Raw genomic sequence first — 14855 nt, forward strand, 5'->3', positions numbered from 1 at the left:
ATTATTGTCGGTTTACTGGCTCCCTCCCATCTCTCGTCCATCATGGACATGCGCATACACTAACTTCCGCTACCTGGCTATACAGAATAAAGGAGTGCGTTCATCTGGATTTCATTTTGCTGTTGCTGTTTCTACGGTAACTAATTGACGGAAAGTTGTGCAGCATAGATAGATAATAATCTAGGTAAAGGCGCCACCAGCGGCTGAGAGGGTTTAAAGATGAGGCCCGCAATACCAAGAAGCAATGTGGTTTACTGGATTCCCGGACTAGGCCTTGGATTTTATTTAATGATTAATATGAGAATTTATTAGTCAAATATGTTCGTTAGTCGCCTCCGTCAACGACACCTAATTTGGTAGTTGCAAGTAAAACCCTTCTGAAAAATTTGTGGAAACTGTTTTAAAGGAACTAAGCTAACCACTGAAGTAACCCTTGATGGACAGGTTTCTTTTATGGTTTCGAATTTTTCCCATGTACGGCTACAATGATGTTATTTTTAATATTGTACAATTTTATTAAATCCGTACGTCTTCTTTTTTTAAATATTTACAGAATAAGTAAATTTTGTCATAGAGGCTGTGAAGAATGTATGATATAGGGTTTAGAATCTCATATGAAGTGGTCTTGGTACTTCGACCAATGCCGGTTTCACAATTAGTGACTTATTACGGAAACTATAAACGGAAATGGCTAGAGCGAACCTTGTTTGCGAAGAAGCTGTCCAAGTTTAGAGGAAATCTTTAATTAGAATAAATTGAGGTGAGAGATTGTTATTACTAATAGGGGCCTGTATTAGTAGATGGATGACTAACGGTGTCACAGACTTAAGCCTTATCCTCTCAAAAGAGTGACCTACTTCTGTCGGATATCCCTGGAGCTCCAAATCTCCCAAACATTCCGCTAAGGGGTATCACCATTTCCGGATATACTAAAACCTAGTGCTCATGAAACCAGACACCCATTGACCTAAATATTAAAGTAATGTCCAATCCTATCAGCACAATTCTTGCCCTTAGGGCTGGATCTGCTCTCCTATCTAGAGTAGATGGCCTCGCCATCCGAAGTGTACCCAATCGTCGAAGAAGTAACTATACACCCTTTCCGCTTAATCCCTTTTATAAACCCTTAAGCCGGACGGAACTTATAGATTCATCTTCAATTCTTTTATTCTGCCTGTCACGAACTTGTTAGATAGACTTCCGTTTTTACGTGACCACCGAAAACTTTCATAAAGTGCTCTTATTTAAATAATCAAATATGCTAATCCTATTTATCCGATCCTATAAGTAATGAATCCATCGTATTGAACAATATTGAACCAATTGCCTTTTTTTAAATACGAAACAACAGACTTTTTATTTAACCTAAACCATTGTATAAAAACCCTTTTAAAGGGCCTATTTGTTTATATAGTGATTTAGTGGTGTTTCATTATCCGGTATATACCTAGAAGATAAATGTCCTTTCTTTATGACTTAAATATTTAATATTAGTATTTAGGGGCGTAGCTCGCCCCCCTGCTCAGGCTCTACTATTTATATGGTCATTTTAGAGAAGGAAGAAGTTACATACGGGTGTCGTAAAAGAAGTTTTATAGATTATCGAAATCGGTGGTACCAGGAGGACATACTGACATACTGTGCCAAGGATTGCGGTGGGGGAAGGGGCTAGTACTACTACAACTTTTGTCATATAAATTTTTACAACGCCCAGTAATATGTCTATATGTACAGGAGCTCAGCATGGTCTCTCTTTTATTACTGCCTGCCTTGAGCTCCTTTATTTTATGTAATACAACATATTGAGAAACTTAATAGTAATAATTATGGTAATTAAATTATAATAAATTACCTTTTTTTATCGCCTTAAATTTGTGAACATTAATTTCTTAGAAGCTGAATTCGTTTTCTTCTTACCAGGGGTGTGAAAAGTGTAAGTTGTCACAGAACTCGCGTTTTCACAGGAAGTGACCGATATGAAGTTCTTTGAGTTCGAAAAAGTGGATAGAGCTCGAAACCCGTAGTAAATTTTACTGAATGGATTTTTTTTTTGAGATTTTAAACTGAATTTGAAACTGAAACTGAATGAAAAAGTAAAGTAATCGTCTACTTTTTTTTTCAGACGGGGCTTAACGGTCCAACTATCGATTAGGAAGTGTAGTGAACGAAGGTGGAAGCACATACTTTACTACTAAATTCGTTTTTCTGATAAATAAAAAGTAGCTGCTGTACTCAGGATTCGAACTAGGGTTCTCGTACTTTCAAATCCACGTTCGTGACCACTACACTAACACCCACCCCTATATTTATTTAAAATATTGGTCTGGGAAATGTATATATTAGACTTATTGGAGTGGATCGATCTACGGTGGGTAGGCTGCTCTCTAAAACAGTGTTTTGGGCAAGTGGGTTTGCCATTTCTTGGTAGAGGGGTGCCGAAGCTTTCAAAGAATAATATATTTAACATTTAAAAGAAAAAAATATATCTTCATTGTCAAGAAGCGGGAACTACAGTATTCGGTTTTGACTTTGTTGGCTTCAGGAAGTGGTTATTCTTAATGACTGTCGACTTCCCATTTAGCCTGGTCAGGAGTTGGGAGAGGAATATTTCTTTGTCTAGAATCCTCTTAGATCTTTTAAGATCATCTTCTTTGCAATATCTTGAAAAGGCTTGGAGAGCTGTGTTGATACAGGAAGTGACTCTAACTGTCATAGACATATATCTTCCTTAAGGGACCTGGATGAGTGGTTCCTTCACCAAGATATACTGTTGGAAGATTTACTCACTTGAATGTAGGGCTCAGTAGATTTTTTTGTGCAGTCCTCCTTGTCAACAGAACAGTGTCAGAAATGTTTTTTTTAAAAATCGCTCCGACGATGAATCTTTTATAACTTTGTAATACTCAATGTAATCATTCCTCTAAAGTGGCCATCACCATTTAGAATAGAATAGAATAGTAGATGGGACGGGACCTACGCCCCATGGCTCCGCCGCCACAAGAGACTTATTGTGCCAGCCCCTTCTTAGTTCTAGTAAGCGAACCCTCCACTACTAAAGAATTTGAGGACTTTTCATACTAGTTCTTTTTTGCGCTACTATCTCTTTTTTGTCGCGAAAATTCCAAAGGTTTCATTGCAACACAATCGAACAACAGGTGAGATGAGAGGGCCGTCTCCTCCTCTTCCTGACACAATCTGCACAACAACGGTTCCGATCTAATGAGACCTCATCCTGCGCAGATGCTTTCTGAACCTACCGTGCCTCGTGAGTAGGCCTGTAATCAGAGTGATCTGATTCCTGCCCGAGCACAGAGTCTCTTCGGGTCTCCATCTCCATTTAATGTACAGTTTTACAAAATAGGTATTGTTATTACAAAATTTTAGAAAATATTAGCTTTTTGTTTTGTGAAGATGGCTAGATGTTAAATAGCTTTAATATAAATTAGGGGATTTAATTAATACGCGTGGATGGAGCCTTCTGATATCGCTGTAACAATTTCATTGTTAAGAATATCAGCGAATTTTAATTGTGAAAAGCTACTATCATAGGAGTGGGGCTGTTCGGTAGTTGGGTGTGAGGTTGTTGGAAGGAAATGGAGGTGGCGGGTCGACTACATGTAGAGCTCTACCTGCCCATTGTCTGCTCTTAATTAACTACCTGGGGTCGTCCAATCGCTATACCCACACACATCTCCTCTGCCAGTAACTTCCTCGGTGGGAAGAAAGCAAGTCTCCTGACTGACGTCGCCCTGGTTTCCCTGTTCTTTGGGTTAGCTTCTAAAAATCTGAATCATTGTTTAATAAAGCTGTCGTAGCACAACACACACCCGGGCTCCACCTCACATCCAGCAATCCCTCTTCTATCTTACTACCTTTCCTGAAAGCAGCTTCCTTTTTTGAAGGCCGCCCTCCCTCATTGTGTTCACTAGATTAAGTTATGTTGCGCGTCATTATACTTCCGCTGCCTAATTTATCTGATCTTTTCCCCCTGCCTTTTTTGATGCCTTAATTAAAACCTTGCCAATAAAGTTGTTTTCTTGTTTAGTCATTTCCAATAAAGGACCTGTGCGTTATCTTCTTCCTGCTACATTTAGGGTAATTTCGTGAAAACATCCGCCAGAGAAAAACAAAATTATCTAAACGGGAACATCCTGGTGTTTGGGAACTTCATTAAACTTATTACTTTCTTCACATTTGGTGCTTAATAATGTTTTTTTTTTGTTTTTTTCTAGATTCTGACCCACAAACTTACTTCAAACTCCGCACTTAATTCTTACCAACATTATTCAGTTTGTAAATCGTACATTATACTGAATTGTTACATTGCAGGGAGGAAAGCCTAATCCAATTCCTCTTCAAGATCTGCCCTAAAACGTGTTTTTTTTTAGAAAAATGATGTAAATTGTTAATCTAGGAGAATGTAAAGAACCTTTCAGCCATTTTGAAGAAAAGTATTATGTCTATGAGTAATAGATACTTCCACTAGAAGAACTTCTTTTCTAAAGCTTGGATTTCAGCAACACAGTTAACCCTTTCTAACACAAGAGATAGGACTGTGCATTACAGACAAAATACTACTTTAGAAGAGGGATGGCTAACTACCATTCTTACCAAGAAGTGCCATTAATCGAATTATCCTAGAAAAAGGTTTTACACATACAATTAGTAACCTAGTTGAAACCATTTCCGGTTGGTTGGTAGATTTTGGACAGAACCGTATTTAGACATCCCCTATTGGTACCTAAGACATCGGAAGCTTTACATTTTTTTTTGAGTTACAGTGGACATGTACTCACAACGCAAATTGGTGAAAATCATTTTATTCCTATTCCGGGGACCTTGAATATTAATATTTTCCTTGCGAAGTTCCTTACGCAAATAGTGTAATAAAAAGAAAATTTAATTTCTGATTAAAAAAATAAAAAAAATAGACCACCAATTTTAACTTTTGAATATATCATTGGCATAGGCGTGGCTTGTTTCTGTGGGCGTGGCTAGGTAACACTTAACATTGTTTTTGATTGGCTACTTAAACCGCCCATATTTCTCATCCTCAGTTCTCCATTCTGATTGGTCACTTTTTTGATTGCCAATTATTTCTAATAAATTGACGTCCTAAATTTTTATTTACTAATTCCCCCCCCCCCCGTAGGTATTTATTAAATTATCAGAATATGCAATAAAAACCATTTAATTAAAAATAGATCTAAAAAAAATCAGCATCTTTCTCACTAAATATTTTGATTTTAATGTAATTACTCAAGAGAAAATGGGAAAAGTTAGGAAATGTATATTATTTTTATAAATAGATATATATATATATATATATATATATATATATATATATATATTTTGGCATTGGCTTCCGCCATACAGCCAGCATCGTCTAGGTGCTTATCACTAGAATATCACTCACTCTCCATTCTTACTTAGAAATACATTCGCTTCACTCATTCATCCCTCTACTATATACAACTATTTACATACAAACTTACAGCTATTGGATGGAGCAGTACTCTGTGCTCCTGCCATCCTTATAGCTTAACCTGAATTAAAATCACGTAATCCTTCTCTAATCATTTGCTTGCATTCATTCTAATCGGCTATAACTTTTAAATACCTTCCTATTTCTTTGCTAGCTCTGCCATAGATTTAAGCACATAGATGTTGCTGGAGAATATTATATCTTCGTAGCGAAATGGTGTACCCAAATACCTGTATAAGTCGTCAAACATTCGTTTCCTTCCTAAAAGAAAGATAAACTTTGCATATTGTTCTCTTGTAAATCCGGCATTGTTTAAATTATTTGCATATGGCTGTCATTTAACACACGTATACAATTGGTTGTCTTGTCGTCGTAAAGTTTAGTTTTATAATTCCGGTTATTGTTATTTAACATGGAGAGTCGTAGTAAGTGTTGATCCCAGATTTTTAAATTTTAAAAATAAGAGACCGCCAAATTTAATCCAATTTTTATTTGAGGAAAACACGTTTGCGGAAGCGGGTGGATATTTGGTAAATGAAGTGTTGATAGTGTTCAGGAGGCTTCATTGGGGGTTGTCTATTGTATTATTGAACAGTGCCATGAAAGAGGATACATAAGCTAAACAAACACTTGCCCTATTCACACTCCGCTTCCAACTTCTGCGCTCATATCCGGGGGGGTCGTCCACTCCAAGCCCTAAGCCCGGCGGAAACTTCCTATTTTGTTTTTTTTATTAGCGCACCAAACCATGTTGGTAAATGGAGAGGTGAGCTGTCGAATACAGGCGTACAGCCGCGGAGGCGCCAAACCGGACCGACCAACCGATCCTTGGTGGCCGCTATAGTCGGCAAAGAGGTGCTGTGCTGCTCTCTCTCACTCAGGGTTTGGTTTATAACTCCCGAGTTCCACACCACATATTTCCTACATACTCCCTGGAGTGCAAGAGGTATCCTCCAGAATCGGTATTGGGTTGGTGTGTATGCGGAGGGAGAGAGATACCTGGCCGCCATCTCCCCTCACGTCCAGTACCCCACAGGCAGTTTGTTTTACCTATGACTCCCCGAGGGTTTACTCCTGGAACTGGTTAAGAGTTGGCAGCGCCGATCCCTCTCTGCCCCTCCTCCTCCTCCTCCTCACCTTCGGCACTCGCATAGGCCCCTACTTGGTACTCATTCTGAATACTTATTGATATATCTAGGCACATAAGCTGGAATGTTACTTATTCCCTCTTTTTTTTAGCTAGCCCAAGTTTATCTTACTTCCTTTGTAATTCTTATATATGTATGAAGATATGGACCAAAAATATATTGCACGCATCTCAAATAGAACTGTAGTCGTAAATAAAGTAGCAAAGAAATAATCGAGTAATTATCTAATAAAAATTCCAATATTTTAATATTTATTCCACATTTGTGGCAGCCTTCGCCCGACCTTTGTGGTTTGCATGAATCCTGCTGTCTCTAAATTGCAGTTATTATTGTATTTTTGTAACAATTAAGTAGTTTGAGGGATTTAAGAGGGGATTTAAGCTTATCTGTAATATTGAAAGCATACTTCCGGCGTTTATCACCGCAAACGTTTTCTCCGCAAACAGTTTTAAGTAATACTAAGTATTGTCCTGTCCACTACTTTATTAGTTTATGGTTCTGTTATCCGGTAACTCTTAGACGGATTTGTTGGTCTTGAAGCCCCCGTATCCTCTCATGTGATGAGGGGAACAATGGGCATTTTGGATTTCCTGCGTTCCTTCCCCTTTTTGGTGGAACCGCCTGTTTTAATACAATCTATCTACAGTATGGTCTTACTCATTTACTGGTCTCATTAATTCGGAGAAATCAATACTTAGCCGCTCTTCTGGATCATAATTGTTGATCCAGGTCTAAGTTTTTCCAAAGTTTGTTTCATTTTTAGACTTTTTTAAATGTATCGTAAATGTAATTTCCCTTCTGCAACACCTGCCATTTAGAAGAAGGGCATTTTTCTTCTCCCCGAAGTCTTCCAGAGATCTCAGGATAGATTGGCCCTGATTGTAATTCGTGCTTGGTTGAGACCGTCATCATCTCAGCTTAAGGTCATGTAATTCTTTATGTTAGATAAAAAAAACAAAAAAAAACTGTTTTTTCTCCTTTAATATTAGAAGAAGTATTGTAATCGCGACAAGCTTTTCGATATCCAGTTTTTTGAACTTGAGTGTGCTTTCTCGCTTGCCCTGTGTTTGTTTTATTTGAATATTTTATTCTATTAAAATTCTTTTTAGGGATGAGTTGGATATAGACTTTTCTCTAAAGTACCATTTCAGTACAATGTACAGATACACAAACTACAAAATATTCAGGTGAAATAAATATTTTTGTGACGAATTAATTACTGAAATATGAAATGATTTCAGCATGTCCACTTTTCAGGCCGACTGTATTTAAAAGCGGAAATAATACAAGAAATTTTTCACCATTGAACAATTGAGCGGAAGTTACGTTGACAGCTACTTCTTTGTTTTCTGTCGGATATTTATCACTGGCGCTATTTGTTGAACTTTTTTTATTATTTTTATTTATGCTGAGCATTACTTTGCGTCTGTTGTCACCAGTTAACCTTAGAATAAAAGAATTTTTTTGGGAGGGCGGGAGCTGTAATAAGGGATTAAAAAATATAAAAGCGACGTCCGTCTTTATGTGTGTACAGTTTGTCATGTAAATTAATGCCATTAAGATAGGAAGCTACGCTTACAACAAAAATTAATAAATAAGCACATTAAAGCAGAGAAGGGTCGAGAGAGAGGGGAGAGGGGCGAGTGGGGGGGGGGGAAGTTGCTATTGCAAATGAAATAAATTTTGCAAGAAGTTTGGAAGAGGGGTGGGTAATTTGCACAATAATCAGCGGGGTTGTTGTAGTCTGTCTGTGTGTATATGAATATGTATGCAGTTAGGAGCTCTTGCGTCGGTGGTAGAAGCACGGCTGCTGTAGCTGGTCAGTATGTGTAGCTCTTGCGGAGCATTGCCGCCGTCCCTGGACCTCCAGTTTCCTTTGTACTGGTGACGGCCAGGAGAGTAACACAGCTTATAAAACATTTTACTCGGCGGTGGTAGATGTTTTAGTAGCTTTTATCTAATGGTCGTCGTCACAAAACACTTGGTTTCCGGTTCTCGCTTATGGGGGTGAGCTTGGCCCGAGCTATTATCACATGTGATGTCTCCTTGTAGTGTAACATGGCCGCACTCCAATGTATGAATGTTGTTACGGTTGTTAGGGGGGCCGTACCTGTGGTCCATCTCCCCAGTTGGTCCATGTTCTCTATCTCTAGCTCTCTCTCTCCCACCTTTTGAAACATTAAACTGATTAATTATTTAGCTCTCTGATGAACGTGTAATGGTGCGCGTGTGCTATGTGAATTTGGCGGAGAGGGGGCCAGGCGCGTGAAACTGACGTAATTCATTTTGTGTTGATGGCTGCTAACTCAGCGATAGTTCTGGTTATTGGTCTAGTTACAGAAGATCGTAATGTATCAAATTAATGAAGTCCTAGTTGTGCCCTTAAGCCGGAAATCCCATCCTACTAAAAAGGAACTATAATAAGTAATCGGAAGTTAAGAAAGTTGGCATACTGGACTCCCACACGGATCTAGCTGCTGGCTCTTAGATTCTCTCTTCCTAAGAGCTTCTCACAGCTCAGTGTACGGCGGTGAACACTATCCGGAGGCCGGCAGTACACTTAAAAAAAGCTCCAGACGCCAAAGACCAGAGATGAAACTCTAAATTAAAAAAAATAAAACAGGATAATATCAGCCCTCAAGGATTTAACTCACAAAATATTCTTCAGACTATGAACAGTTAGGTCATTATTAATTCTTGCCAATACAGTTTACCGTGCGTTCTACTGAAAAAGAACTGCTCTCCCAGTGTTTGTAACTTGAAAGGGTTAACAGAGAAATGCTTGGACCATTTTCCAAATAGCCCTTTAGAAGGATATAACCTCCATTTTTCTCAGGAGCACATTTAATCGAATTTCCCACTAGTATAATCTTCCAAATTGACCAGTTAAAAAAAATGTTCTTAAAATGCGTTGTTCAAAGAAGAGTCGTAGAGAACGGACAATAAAAATTGGTCAAGACCCCTTTTTGGGACTTGAGGGCCTCAAAATGTATATAATAATAATGATAATAATAATAGGTAATAGTAATAATAATAGGTAATAATAATAATAATTAGGGAAGGGATTAGCTATGAGGTTAGCGTACTGGATTCCCACGCGGAGGTCCCGGGTTCGAATCCGGCTGCTGACCCTTAGATTTTCTCTTCCTAGGAGCTTCTTACAGCTCACACAGTCCGGTGATGGACAGTGTTGTCTGTAACGAGAGAACAAGTGCACTGAAAAGCTCCGGGCGCCAATAACCATTAATGTTGACGCGCCTTAAATCAGAAAAGAAAAATAATAATAATAATAATTGGTAATAATAATAATACGAGTAGGTAATTAAAACTGTCCGGCAGGACAGTTGTATAAGGGTTTATCGTCGAAAAATGCACGAAAATAGTGTAACGTTGAAAAACACCCAAGAAAACATGCAGAATCGCAGTACTTCCAAAATTATTAATAATAAGAGATGATTAAAAAATAAAAAATAGAAAAAATAACGTTTAATGAATCAGGATGCGAGCTACGATATATCGCCGCCATGTGGCCGATGTCACTATTGCTTTCGGCAGTGTTAGACTCTCGTGCATTACATACGTGTAATGCGGGTTTTACATACTCAATCTGATTAATTTCCTGAAGTATTTCCTGTCTTATTGTTATTTTTAATTGTGGTCCATTCGCGTTGCCAATCTTTGGTAGAGAAATTTAATTAAAATGGTAAATAATAAAGTTGAAAGTTCATTTTACACATAAATAAAGTTCATAAAAGCTTCTTGATGTTTACCGACGATTCAGTCAACTCTAATAGTCCTCTTTATAGTTTACAGTTTGTCTCTAAGTTAGTCAAATCTAATATGAAGTTTCCCAAGTTACTGGCACTGGCATGGATATGTCAACACTGGTTCAAATGTTACGAAATGTTGAATCTTTGCTAGTATTCTCAGATGTAATCATGTCCAGATAAAATTAGAATCGAAAGTGTTCACTAAAATATGACGGCATCGATTGCCTTTAAACAGGACATACTGTTTCGTCTATTTGTGGGTAGATTTATTCTTATTTACAACGTTTTCCCAATGAAAATTTATATAATGGCACTTCCTGTAAAGAGAGAGACAGAGAGAGAGAAGCGGTTACTCGTAAAATGGTGAAAAAGTATGGTTCTATCGCCTGTATAACGTTACCGAGGTCGTCACTTATGTTTAAAGTTCTAAGTTTGCAGAAAATCGCTGATTAAGAATGAGAAAGACATTTAAATGTTCACATTTTTTTTTTTTTTACCACACTTTACACAATTTTGTAAACATCTCTTTGACAGACTCCAAGGGGGACATGAAAAGCTAATAAAATCGTGAATACACAATTTGGGAAATTAGACCATAATCTGTACGAGTTCTGAATACTGTTTCGGTTGCTTGGTCCCCTGGTCATTCTGGGATTCCGGGTAACGAACTTGCTGATGAAACGGCAAAAGAAGGAGCTGCGTTGGTAACAATGACTCCTCAGCCCATTATCCCTGTATCCTATCGACGTTGAAGAACAGAGGTGGAGCAGTGGATTTTGAAGGAACATCGGAAATGGTGGAGATATCGAACTGACTGCCGCCAAGCTAAGGAAATCCTTGGCCTGTCAAGTACGGATATGGTTGGTTTTAGCAGGTCCCGGATCCGCCAGTTGGTTCAGGTTGGTTGAGTGGACATGCGAATTTAGCGTATCATCTTTTTAAATGTGGCCTTATCCAGTCGCTAAATTGTGCTGGCTGTGGTGAGTCCGATGAAACTGTGCTGCACTTTGTAGAGGTGTGCCCAGTTTATTCTAAAACTAGACTTCCTCGTCTTCGGAAGGTTAAATGTTTCCCTACCGGAGATTGTAGCATCTGGTAAACTTAATGAACTTTCTAGGTTTATTCAGTGCACTGGGCGATTGAGTCGTCAAGCTCCCTAGTGCCCTGTTGCTACTTTGTTAGGTTATTATATTAGCATCTGGCAACTTTTAGCCGGATTTGTTTTTAAACCCCGGTGTCTCTCATGAGATGAGGGGTGGGCGGGGAACAATGGGCATTAGGATTGCCTGCGCCCCTTCCCTTTTTTGGTGGAACCGCCCGTCTTAAACAATCTAATCTAATAATCTGTACGGCGGCTACCTTGCGCACATACCTCTGTAAGATGTATGTAAAAAGCAAACGGACGAATGAAATAAACTTCAACCGCAGGAATTACACAATACAACCAGATATTTTTATCCTACATTAAAAGTGAATGTAGTAACTCTAGGGTTAGACAAAGTTGTATGTTTGCCTTTAGTCCTGTTTTAGTAATTTAAGCTGGAGAGAATGGTAGTTAAGACTTTGTACTTTCATAGCCCTTCTACCTCTTCCTTCATTATAACTGAATTTTCTAGTTAACTTTAGCAGTAAATTTAATTTGAAATTAACCAACCAGCTTCATAAGAATAATTTAGCTACAGAAGAGAGAGAGAGAAACCGCTCACTGCCACTTGTATTTGTGTAAACGCAGCGGTAATTGGAGTTATTATTAAGGAAATTTGGTAAATTGGTTTTAGCAGTTTTCTAACTTCAAAGTATTATTTTTTTAAAGAAACTTATTCCTTTTATATTTATTTATTTTTTTAAAATCTTGTTTAAAGATTCCCTGCGACGGCATCCCGCGACCTCTGGTATCTATCGTCCCAAAAAGAGGAACAAAATTATAAGGCGACCCATGTGCGTTTGGGCGGCGGGTCAATGATGCAAATTCAGAACAATAATTTTGTATTAAATGCACATAACAATTATACAGGGTGAACCAGTAAGTACTGTTCCATAGACCCTACTGTGTGTAGTACATCTAAAGTGGAGTTCAATGACGTATTGGCCAACTTTATATATTTTCCACTGTTCTTGAGTGACGTCACTTTAATTTTTTTTTCTAAAAATCATTACTTTTTTCCCAATGCAAATGTTATTACTCAGAAAGTTCATAGTCCGAATTCGATTCTGATGACACGGTTAGAAAGACAGATAAATTTTCTAAAAATTGATACCATTTCGAAGCATAAGATATTCTCCAAATAGCCTCAATCTTCCTCCTGAATACTGGAAAAGTAAAAGTAATCGAAATTTTTTTGGAAAATTCATTAGGCCCTTACGTGATCATTTATCAGACCTAGGTGCCTGCCTAAAAGGAATCCTGGAAAATGATAAACCATTTGAAAGCCCATTGAACAAGGAAACTTTTACAAAAAAAAAGTGCCAGCACCTCACAGTGGAAAATATGAAGTTGGCCAATACGTCATTGAACTCCACTTTAGATGTACTACACCCAGTAGGCCTATGGAACAGTACTTACTGGTTCACTCTGTACGTATACCAGTTCATGCTCTTCTGCTCCTTGATTCTCCTTAACTAATTTGTCTTATTCTTGCTTCCTGCAAAGCAACGAACAGGCACCATTTACTTACTTTTCGAAGTGTTTTAGTTTAGTTGTTTTAAGGTTTTAATGAATCTGTAGCTAGTTTCAGTAAAGTTAAGTTATGAAGACAATGGTTTTACATGTAGATAAGTGGTCGCAAGTTGGGATCTATTTTTAAACTTCCGGTTCTCCCAAATTTGGGTCGCGATCCGCTGCTCCTACAATCTCTTACTACAATTTTGTTCTACCCAATTTTTTTTTTATAATTCTAAATTTCAGATATCTGATTATTTTTACAATTGTACAGTTTGTAACTCTGTACATTGCGCTGGAATAATTCAAAGTAGGTTTTTTTTCTAATCTGGAATGACTCCTGCTCTGAATATCTTGTAGCATCTGTCCCGCAAGGATGAGTTTTGAACGGCAACTGTACGTCATAACCATGAGCTTTTAGCTGTGCAAAGTATTCACACAACCCTACAAAGAGGAAACATGCCTTTATTGATAACAAATAGGTATTTAAGAATAATGGAAATCAATGAAATCAAATTACTTTGTAAAGAATCAATTAGATTCAATCATTTGTTATGGGATATGATTCAACTTTTATTTTCATTTTTTGTTCTGTGAGAGACCCCCTCGAAGTTTGATTAACGGAAGCCTTAGTTTTACCATGGGGCTTAAACTTTCGAAGTAAATGTATCCACGAACTTTAAACGATCAATCTACTGGGCGGGCTTTACAAGTATTTTTGCTGATTGTCTGTAACAAAAAGATTAACTAAATTAGATTTACCAGCTTGTGCCTTCCATTTTATCCACTTTGTGCTAATAATTCAATCGCTCTTACCTACCACGAATGTACTTCGTTAAAAATCTTAATTCCACCTTCACCCAAAAAAAAATGAGCCAAGTATCGGGAATAAATGGTAGTGCCAAGGAGAGCGAGTTATGGGGCTTTAATCAGAATTATTGGTAATAAGTTCCGAACCTTTGCTTGATCACTCTATTTGATGAATTGTCAGCAGTTGTTAGAAAAAAGAAAGTAGACCCTGGATGTTCAGATCAGAGGACTCTATTTCATTTAAGATCTGGCCATCGTCCCTTGTCCATTCACTTCCACTAGCTCAGGAGTCTTCAGCCTTTTACACTTTTAGGAACCCTTGGAGCTCATGGTTTTCTTGGAAGGAACTTCATGTTTAAGTAGCAGATGAAATAGTTTAACAAAGCAGCTTTTTTTCTACTGAAATTCGCAAAATTATTATCGTATCTTTATCTTAATCTTAATAGAAACATCTTAATTAGATAGTGAGGTAGCGAATCTGGTTTGTTTCACTATTTTCTAGAATACATTTTATGAATAATTAACTTTTAAATTTTATAACAATTAATGCGTCTTGATTGGTGTATTTGAAGCTCGTGAATTTTACCGAATTTCAAGATTTTATTTTATCCAGAAAATATTTATTTACATTTATTATAATCAACTGCCTTTTTATATCCAATTTATATTAAAATTTGTGTAAGATGATTTCCAATTTACGTGCGTTTCGGCTGAGCAATTAGTGATCACTTGCGGAACCCCTGTCAAGGTTCCAGGGAACCCTAACTCAGGATGAAGATCCCTGCACTAGAGTTTCTTCATCATTAATACTTCTAGTGTCCTCCTAGTACTGTGCAACAACAGCCGCTAGGTCATCACCAATCCAGGTTGCAATGAAAATTTTTTTTTTTTAGTAAAACGGGGCACTTTTGGATTGGGCTTGCATTATCTCCCTCTTCTAATTCTGATCAAAAATCTGTTCCAAACTTTCAGTTGGCAGCATT

General features: G+C 37.7%; 1 protein-coding gene across 13 annotated transcripts in view; it reads left to right on the forward strand.

Annotated features, from left to right (window-relative positions):
• heph (polypyrimidine tract-binding protein 1 heph) overlaps positions 1 to 14855 on the forward strand; it is a 418918-nt gene that overhangs the window by 191115 nt on the left and 212948 nt on the right. The gene's annotated exons all lie outside the window — the stretch shown is intronic.

This window comes from Rhodnius prolixus, unplaced genomic scaffold (genome assembly GCF_049639745.1).
Source record: "Rhodnius prolixus isolate KJV_2025 unplaced genomic scaffold, Rpr scaffold_2, whole genome shotgun sequence".
NCBI classification, from domain to species: Eukaryota; Metazoa; Arthropoda; class Insecta; order Hemiptera; family Reduviidae; genus Rhodnius; species Rhodnius prolixus.